The following is a 9,974-nucleotide window of genomic DNA, read 5'->3' as shown; positions in this document are numbered from 1 at the left end:
TCATTGTTATTAATTTCTTGCGTATTCCTCCAGAGCTTCCTAATGCATAGAAAGCAAATAGGAATAGAACTGCTATGGATCTGGAAGGCTGCAAGTTACTCCATTTGTATCTGTTCTGCTGATCAGGAGGGATTGGAGGATGGGGGCAGATCCCTGGAAGCTTTGAAGAACTTGAAGAGGCTCAAATCTGGTTAGAGTGTGAGATGCCTCCCAACTGCAATTTTAAAATATCTGGGAAAGGGAAGACAGGGCACATGCAGAACAAATGATCCCTAAGGCTCCAAACTGGATTGTCTTTTCTCTGTTGCTGAATCCGAAGAGTAAGACAAAGGGGAAGAAGGAAAGGAAGAAAAGCAAGCAGAAAGAGTGGCGTTATCAAATTTAGAACTATAGGAATGTGGCTTCTCCTTTTTTGGTGTGTCCCCAAATTTGACACACACACACCCAGTCAAATTTAAAAGGACTAAATTGTTATGCACCAAGGAAATCACAAATAAACTTCCTCCTACTTTCAGAGAGGTTTTGCCATGTTCTAGCCTGTAGATATTTTGTATGGGTTATAAACGCAGTGGAGGGTGGCAGGGGAGTGACTGGGAAATGCACCTGTATTTTAAAACAGCTGAGATAAATCCTGCAGTGTAATAAGTGTAATAAGTGCAGTGTAATAAGTTAGTATACGTAGACTTGATAGACCTCAGGCGTTCTGTCCTTTACAATTCAATGAGACAAAAATAAAGCCAGGGTTAATTGCTCCCTATACAGAGCAGACGGCACCTCCAGTTACATCAGTTTTATCAGGGCAGTTCTCAGAGAGGCCAAGTGGTCTTGCTGTCCAACAGTGACTGACCCTGACCATCGTCTATCTAGGAGTCAGATGCAGATGGAGAAGAAGACATGCCTTGTAGGAAAAGTGCCATGCACAGGGGCCCCTGCCAGAGATGGGGCCAGTTCTGCTATCTGGGGTGTTCTGTGACTTCTTGGTACCTGGCCAGAATTGCAGTTGCTAAATTGGCTCAAGCCCAAACTCCTCCCCACCATGCCTTCCCTTATCCTTGTCAGTGGGATTGAAAGCATCTATAGCTATTACTGTGAGTGTGTGTGTGTGTGTGTGTGTGTGTGTGTGTGTGTTTTCAGGGACAGGATTGCTAAGTATCCACGCCTTCCATTAATGCCAAAAATCTCTTCTTTCACTTTGGGATTCTCCCTGCCCCTCTCTCATAGTAATACTAGATGCAATAATAACAATAAAAGCTCACTGCTGATTCTCTTTTCCTCCTCTGAACAGATTCCTGCCTGTCCCTCTTAGGGACCCACTGCCAGGTTTTAGCCTTAGTTACTGTGGTTAAGCCACCTTCTGAAGGGGGGTAGCTTTCAGATTACCCACTGAGTTCAAATGATGTCCTGGTAAGACCAAAGGGCATTGGTAGGCAAAAAGGACCCCAAACCCCTGCCCTCTACAGCTCTGGAGCTGTTCATCAGACTGGAATCCTAAGGCTCACATAACTCTAATTAATGTGTGCATATGTTGGCCAGCCTCTTGACCAGTTTTATGAGGTTTCACTGGCGGTGCTTGAATCGGCAGGTCAGATGAGGTTTAAGGGTCCTAATGAGTCATGTGACCATAAGTGGTCTTGGATGGTGGCTGTGATCAGGAGACCTACCCCTGGTGTTCTCCACCCTGAGGGTCTTTTCATGCCTGCAGGGAAGGCTGGTCTGGGAGGGCCAAAGAGGGCACTGGCAGAAGTTTAAAATGTCCTCCTCTTCTTGACACAGGACATTATAGGAATATGTGTGCATGCATTATATATATATATATATATATATATATATATATATATATAAAATCTTAAATCGTTCAGAAATACAGAAAAAAGTTTTGTCTTAACAGTATAGCATTTAAGAATGGAAATGGGTCTTGGGAGTTCTAACCCCTTCTTTACAGATGAGAAGACTCAGACTCAAAGATGCTGCTGGTTCCTGGCCAGCATGTGCCACTAATGAGTGAAACTAGGGGTGGTGGGTTCCTCTGCTCTCCTTAGATAGTTATTTCCAGGGATCTCTCCTTTAAGAAAGATGAAGGTATAAATAAGGAGGAGGTGGCGGTAGGAAAAGTTTTGAAGAAAAAAAAAATGATGTAGTGGACCAGGAGGGAAGAAAGGTTGCCAGAGAAATGATAATCTGGGGGTGGGTTACTGGAGGCCTATCTTCATATTTCTTGAAAGTCTTTACTGGACTCCAAGACAGCTGTTAGATGCTGATGTATTCACAACACAGATACTTTGTCGTGTGTGTGTGTGTGTGTCTGTCTGTGTCTGTGTGTCTGTGTTTAAGCCAGTCCAGGAGAAGAAATTCTTCTGTCTTGGGAAAAAAGAGGGAGTGATATTTCCAAAAGCGAAGCAGCTCTCATCAAAAGCGCTGGTGGATCTGGTGACAACACGGACACGCGATTCCCTTATAGCCTGGAAGTTGTCAGGAGGGCACCGGGTTCCGGGCGGCTGCACCCCTGGGCCGGAGAGGGGCTGTGGTCGGGCCAGGACACTAGTAACGATTCGTAGGGAATCGCAGAGGAAGGGAGGCTGGTCGATCACTACGACAGAGAAAGGCGAGGTGGGGGAGAGGAGAGCGCAGGAGGAGAGACATGGCGCGGTCACGAAACACGAAACCGGGCTGCTGGATTCTACAGGGAAACAGTCCACCCGCACCGCCGCCAGATGCGGTCAGCTGTCCCGGCTGAAGATTCTGTTCGGGCTCCTCTCTGCGTGGCGGAACCAAGAGGTGGCTCTTGGTTCTGCCCACATTCACGCTTTTAAAAATATTCTTTCATTCTCTGGGCGTGGGTCTCGGTGGGGTTTGAGGCTGGAGGCGGTCCGGTCGGATACTGAGAGTCCTTGGGAGCCATGGGCAGTCCTTCCTGAAGCCTCAGAAACAGAACCGGACAAAATGAAAAATCAGCAGAGAAACTAAACAGCGCCCACAAGCCATCCTTCCAGGGCTGGGGAGCAGTGTTCAGGCCTCAGAGCTCAGGTTCGAAATCCGAATAAATGGAGCCCGGTCTTGGATTACGCCCCGGGGACAGCATTTTAATGTCAAGGTAAAATATGCTTGTCGTAGTCGCTTGTGGGCCCTGAAGCACCACTAGAATCTCCGTTTAATTAAGGGGGCAGGAGAGGAGAATTACCAGCTAATTAAATCCAAGCCTATCTGTACTTCTCCCTCCGCCGCTGCCGACTTTAACATGAGAAATTACTTTTTTAACGTGCCTGTATGTGAGTTTTTAAAACACAGGTTAAAACTAAAGGAGAAACTAGGGGACCAGGGGCGGAGGAGAAAGAAGAAAAGAATAAAAAGAAAGAAAGAAGGACGGAGAGAGACGCAGGCCTCCGGGCCGAGTCAGGGGCAGCTGGCGGCCTCGGCCCGCGCTCTGAGTTGGGCCACGAATGAAGCCGTTTCCTCTCTTTCCAGAAGTTTCGACTTCTCCTCTCCTCCCGGCCGACCCCCTCGCAGCTCGCTGACTTCAGCCCGAGCAGAGCTCAGGAGCTCGGAGCAGGCCCAGCGCCCCAGGCCCGCGCGCCGGCCGGGAGCGGTTCCGGGAGCCGCCGGGGAGGAAGTGAGCTCACGGGGAAGGCAGGCTCGCGGCGCGGCGCCGGCAGGCTTGGGGATACCGGGGAGGAGGCCGGGGCCGTGGGACTCGCCTCGCTCTCGGCCGCGCACTCGCCGCGGGGCGGGACTCGCGAGGCTCGGGCTTCCAGGACAGAACCCGGAGGCTGGGGCCCGGCGAGCTCCGGGTTCCCGGGGGCGCGGCCCCGGCCCAGCTGCCCCACCCTCCCGCCGCGTGAGCGCGCCCCCGACCCTCCAGCGCGCGCCCGCGTCCACCTCTCCTCCGCCTGCGTCCGCGCCCCTGCCAACGCCGGGTCCTGGAGCTCGGGTTTACCCTCCGAACGTGGAGCTGTTTGCAGGTGCTAACCAGGGCGACCGCGGCCACCCCCTCGTGAATACGCTCAGTCCTCGTGCTTCAGAATAGTGAGCTGCGGGTCTGTCTCCAAACCTGTACCGTCTGCCACCGCCCGCGCCGTCACCCCGCGGCTCCACTGCAGTCCTGTCTGGGAAAGGTTGATAGAGCGAGGCTGGCTGTCTCGCCCGGCACGAGGCCCCGAAAACAAAAAACGGGAGCGAGCGGTACGAGCGTTTCCAAACTGACGAGGCGCCTGACGACGCAGGGGCACCTGGCCAAAGGGAGCCTTCTGCACCTCGGCCTCCCGGGCCGCGATGCTGCTCCAGCCAGACCGGTCGCGTTGCGTCGGTCCGGAACCCGGCTCGGGGCAGGGTGGGGCGTGGGGAGGGGATGTAGCTCTAGGCCCTGCGGGAAGACCCCAGACCCGGGCTTACTCCAGGCCTTGCTGGAGGGCCCTGCCCTCGCCTGAGGAGAAGGTGCCTGGGCGCCGACGCCGCGGGGGGGCTCGGCCCGTGGCCTGGCTCCCGGTGAGGCCGGCCCGTGGTTCGGGCGTCAGACAGTTAGGGACTGGGGAGGCCTGGGAGCTGGGAGAGTCCGAAGGCCTCTGTGGGTCGGGCGTAGGGGTTATGGTCAGACCGTGAGGACGGGTCCTTGTCTGCAGGGCACCGTGTGGGAACGCTGGTCGGGTTTACGTGCTGTAGATCTGGAATCGATTGGAGAAATTTGCATCAATCAAGTAAGACCTCGCCTTTTCACCTCCATCCACCTCCTGCAGAAAGCAGCCGCATACCTCCTGGTACCTCTACCCAGTGGATGGATAGGTTGTCTCATAAAATCAGTAAAATCTTGTTTACTAACCTAACCTATGGTTATCTATTTTAAAACCCCAGGTCTTCCTCCGTACATTTAGGGCGGAGGTAGTGAAGCTGTCCTGTGTCAACCTGGGCGGTCACGAGCGGGTGCTTTACCCAGGTTCCCCGGGGTGCTGTCAGCTTGCCCTCCCCCGGCCCCTCCCGACGTCTCGATGCGCACCCTACGCCCGCTCCGGTCCCTCCTCCCTCCCCCCAAGTCCCCTTTGCGGTCCCTGCCCGCAGCAGTGCCTCCTGGCGCCACGTGTGGGGCAGCCGAGGCTCTGGGACTTGCAGGCCAGGCCGCAGAGGGGCCTCGCTGCCTGCTTAGGAAACTCTCCGTTTTCCCATAGTATTTCACATTCATATTACTTTTCACACCCTGTTAGGCAGTGATAGCACTGGACCTGCTAAATACTTCCATGCACCAAGCCAGCCCTCCAAGGACCACGGCCTTCACCGGCCTTCTCTTGGTGATGGGAACAATACCGGCTCTCTCAGCATGAGGCCTCGTTGGCTTCCTTCTTCTCTCCCCTCCTGGGATCTATCTCCAGACCCCAGGAAGGCGGTGCCGGTGGTGGCTCCTGGGTAGGGGCGCACAGGTGTGGAGGAGGTCTTAACCCTGGCCTTCAAGCAGGGTGGAGGGAGCTGTTGTGGGAACAAAAAGCCTGCGGGGACTGTCCCGACTTTTGGTAAATTATGTGCGACTAGACGGGCGATTTTTCAATGAACAAGGCCTCGCTCCGGGCCTCCAGCAAGACAAGAAGTAGGACCTGGCCTGCATCGTAAGTCCCGCCTTCCCTTCAGGAGCACCGGACCCAAGGCGTAGCATCTGGGCACTGGGGTAGAGGAGTTAGAGCCAAGCGCCCAGGCAGGAGCGCCTCAGAGCAGAGGAGAAAGCAAGTCAGGCTGGCGTGGAAGCCACAGCTCCCCGCACCAAGAGTCGCTAGCTCTTTGGCTGTTGAGTGGCACTCGCTCCCAGACAGAGGGCTGCAGGGGTCTCAGAGTCCAGGTACAGTGCACTGGACCCTGACTGGCGCGGTGAAGATCATGGTCCCGGCCCTCTCCTGAGCCTGCGTTCCTATAGAGTGCTGCGGGGCCGGGAGGGACCTGGGTTTGCCACCTGAGCAGGACTGAGGCCAGTGGCCCTGGGGCTTCAATCTGAAAAGTTAAGGGAAGGTAAGAGTGATTCTCTGCCCCTCCTCCAGGACCCCACCTCAGTTCTTCCATCAAGGGGGGTAATGAAATCTGCCTGCCCTCTACCTAGGGAGACGGGGTGGGTGGGGTGAGGGGAGGAACTAACTTCTAAGGAGAGCCTGTTATGTGTGGAGCGTTTTGCAGGCTGCATATTGTTTAATCTTCACAAACTGTAAGAGGAGTATTTCCAAACCCTGTGTGACTGCAAGGAAGCTGAGGTGCAGAGACGAGGGACCTGGCCGGAGCCACAAATCTGTGCCTGCAAACAAACTCCAGGCGCCCTCACTACCATTCTGTGCTTCTAGCAATATCCTGGGAGCTGATGACACACTGAGGGGTCCTGCAGCCTGGCCAGGTCTCCAGGTGACCTTGAGAGGGAGTTGAGCTGCCTTCCATGAGCCTCTAACATGCACTCCTAGAGGGTGATTGAGGCCATGGGAACTTCGGGAGCAGGGACGTGAAGCTTTGGGCACTGTACAGGCTGTAGGGCCTTTATACCTATTCCTCCAAAATACCCATGAGAGCCAAAGTTACCAGACTCCCTTACTCAGCCAGGGGAGCCCAGAGTCCACCACACATGTCCCTCAGTGTCACTTTTCTTGCCCCACCACACCGGCATTGAGAAGATTTAAACTCAAATTCACTGGACTTGTTTCTGCTTTACCACTAATATCTCAGCTGAATCCAGAGCTCTCCCCTTCAGCCTGGGGAGGCCTGGGAAGGGATTAACACGGTTCCTAACTTCCAAGGGCCACCTCTGCCCTTTCTCCACTTGTCAGGGCCAGAGGTTAGAGTCTGTCCAGTGAGCAAAAGGGACCACCCACCCCTAAGCTGGGGGGAGGACTTGACCGTGGGGCTCTGGAGACCCACGTGTCAACTTCTGGCAGTGAAACCCCAGGAGCTCCAGCTCCCAAACATTGTTACTTGTGTCCCTCCACCTCCCAGCACTCATTGCCTCGTGGTGTCCTGGACTCCCCTTCCATCTACAGAGAGGCGGTCTGGTGACTGCTTGAGAAAATGCCTAGAGTTTGGATTTGAGGCATTGTGCGGAAGGTAGGATGAGAGAGTGAGAGAGAAAAGGCAAAGCCAGAAGGCAAGGGAGGAGGGTGTGCGGGCCTGTGGCAGGAGGCAACTGTGGATTGGGAGTTGCTTAGGGAAGCATTTCTTTCTGTTTCCTCTTCTCCTACAAAGACAGTCCCAGCCCAGATCCTCTCCATCCTCTAGTTACTTTCTCCTTTCCCTCTTTCTTTACTCTCCTGATGCTGAGCCTGGGCAGGAAGAATCATGGAGCAGGAACCCACATCCTTCTCCTCAGGGCAGTCTGCTGCACACAGTAGCGACTCCAGGTGCACACAGGACAAATTGTTTTAAAGAGTCCCTGCAGCCATACTCATCCCTGTTGAGCCCTCTCTTCCCTTTGGGCACGGTGGGGAAGTTCTGGGGCAGTTCCTGAACTTCTGGTTAATCTAAGAGCTCTGGACCCTCATTTCCCCTGGAGCAGTGTTCCAAGCTTGGAGGCAACCAAATGAGTGGTCCTTATTTTTAACCCTGCAGGGTATATTAATTCATTTTACAGTCATGGGGGGAGTGGGAGAGAGGGAGTGACCATGATGATTTCCTAAACGCCAAGTAGTAAGTAACCCCTCTATCCCACCATTTCGTTTAATAAACAATGATTGATGATCTGACTCTGGTGACAAACAAGGCTGATAGACAAGTACAAACCAAGTTAGAAAGCCGCAGTGCACTGGTGTATTTCTCCTCTATCATCCTCTGGTATAGTTTCTGCCCCTAGTTGTGGCTGGTGGGCCACACTCAACTTTAGGAACCCCAAGTCCAAGAGGCTGAGCAGAGACTGAGACTAGGTTGCCAATTTGAGTTGAACTTGATCTTCCCGCCTCCAAGCAGGATGCCGCGACCTGGAAGTGATATCTCCTCGCTTGTCAGGGATTCTGGCAGTCTGGAAACTCTAAAAATCAAGAAATTCAAGAAGGAGATGAAAAGAACCAGAAACTGTAGTAAGAGAGGGAAAGCAAAAGGAAAACAATTGTGCACAAAAATCGAAGGGCTTTCGGAATTTTGCCTGCGTTTCCAACAACCCGAGTTAAAGCTTGTTTGTCTCCACTTCGCTGGGTTTCTCCACGCGGTTTCTAGCGCGCAGTTCCCTTGCTCAGTATCTCTGGGGTTCTTTGCGTGGGAAGGGCGCTTTCCAGCGCGGCTGGCCTCCTGGAGGGCTCTGCCCACGGGCGGTGGTAGGAAAGCTGGGGTCGCGGCCTGGTTGTGGGGGGAAGCCCCGGGGGGGTGGTGGTGTGGGCAGGTCCGGGCGAGGCCCTCACCGACCAGGTACCGGAGGGGTGCCCGCGCCGGCCGTCCCAGGGGAGCCTCTGGGCTGCTCACCGTTCCGGACAGCTGGTGCCAGAGTGATCTTATTACAGTTATTCATGGTCAGGATGATTTCTTAAGCCAAGACCAAAAAGAAATGGCTCCAAGCGAGCACGCCAGTGCAGCTGCGCTCTGCGCGGTGGCTGTGAGTGGGGCTGGCACCAGCGACAACGTCCCCAGCTGCTGCTTCGGTATCACTCCGTGCCGGCGGAGAGGCGCACGACGGCGGCGGGCTGTGAGCTGCTGAGTGTGCAGTGGTGCGGGGCTGGAAGGCAGTTACGTGAAACAGTTCGACCACACCGTGCTTATGGTCGGCGGAAATAGAAGACGTCCCTGGCATACTTAAGAAGACTTACTAACCCCCCCCCCACTTCCTCCGAGAGGCAGGTTTAAAGTAAATCTCTCCTTTGCTAAGGATGACACCGCCCCCCGCCCCCAAAAGCATTCAAGAGTTCGGACAGATCTGCGACTCTTGTAGAATCAGGAATGTAGCGACGATCCAGACTGAGCCCCTTGCCAGAGGCTGAGTGGCAAATGCCTTAATGCATTTTGGGGCCAGGTGCACCTGAGCTGGATCCTGGCTTCTGGACTTACTGGCTTTATGAGCTTAAGCCAGCGTCTTGGCCTCGCCGGGGTTGTTTTCGCGTTTGAAAAATGGGGACATATGCCCAATAAGGGTTTGAAAGTTCCTTCCTCCTAGCCCTGGTGATCCTCATCGCTGCGTATTTATTCATCTTCGGGGAAATCACCGCACTTTCTTCCTAGAAACGCGGGAAACGTGACAGAACTGCCATCCCCTCTTCCCACCGCGAGGTGTGGCTTCCCTCCCTCGACCCGCGACTCTGGGGTCTCCAGGTCCTTCCCTTGGGTCTCACAAGCGCCTTGCCGCGTAATTTACATTCTCCGACCGGCGGGCGAGGTCTGATCCTTGCTTTCTTGCGACTGCTCTCCAGCCTGTTCTATAACCCTCTCGCTGCCCGTCTGGAAAGCCCACATTAGAACGCCCCGGAGGATTATCCCTCCAAGCCGGCCGGAACCTGCGCAAAAACCCGGACTCGCGATGCCCGTGGAGCAAGAGCTCCTATCCACCTGCCGGGCGGGCCAGGCCCCACGTGCGTGACCAGGGGGCCTGGGAGTGGGAACGATGCGAGGGCCAGCTGGCCGCAGGGACCAAGAGGCGACAACTACACTGGCCCCGGAAGAACCCAGGGATTTGGGCCGTAGGGAGCCGCGTGGGCCTGGGCTCCTCAGCCCCTCCTCCGCCTTCGCCCACGCAGAGAAGGGTTCAGGATTGGCGGGTGCTTCGCCCCGCTAACTAAGCGCTGCTTCCCAGGGAATCCTGCATTGCGGGCCAGGATCCCTTTAAAATTTTTTCACTAAGGAGAGTTAAACACCTTGCATATATTTCCATACTGGTCACGCCCTAATTATGGAAAACCGCGTTCCTCCTGCTGATGGGGCAGGAGGGCGCCGAGGCAGTGGAAGACTCTTGGAAGTATACATAAATAGAAAAAAAAAATGTTCAGTTTGGACCGTTTGTGGAGTGTCCGGAACCGACAGGTTGGCGGCTGGAAACGGGGGCTTCTATGTCACCT

The 9,974-nt window shown here is 54.6% G+C and overlaps 1 pseudogene; it reads left to right on the top strand.

The window, feature by feature from the left end:
- The first annotated feature begins 938 nt into the window (after positions 1-938).
- LOC149748844 (uncharacterized) lies at positions 939-4,607 on the top strand (annotated as a pseudogene).
- Positions 4,608-9,974: the final 5,367 nt, after the last annotated feature.

The sequence above is a fragment of the Delphinapterus leucas genome, chromosome 6 (genome assembly GCF_059928025.1).
Source record: "Delphinapterus leucas isolate spDelLeu-1000000601 "Yukka" chromosome 6, BTC_Dleu_Yukka2, whole genome shotgun sequence".
NCBI lineage: Eukaryota > Metazoa > Chordata > Mammalia > Artiodactyla > Monodontidae > Delphinapterus > Delphinapterus leucas.
Note: the sequence above shows the minus strand (reverse complement) of the source record. Positions and strands in the feature narration are given on the sequence as shown.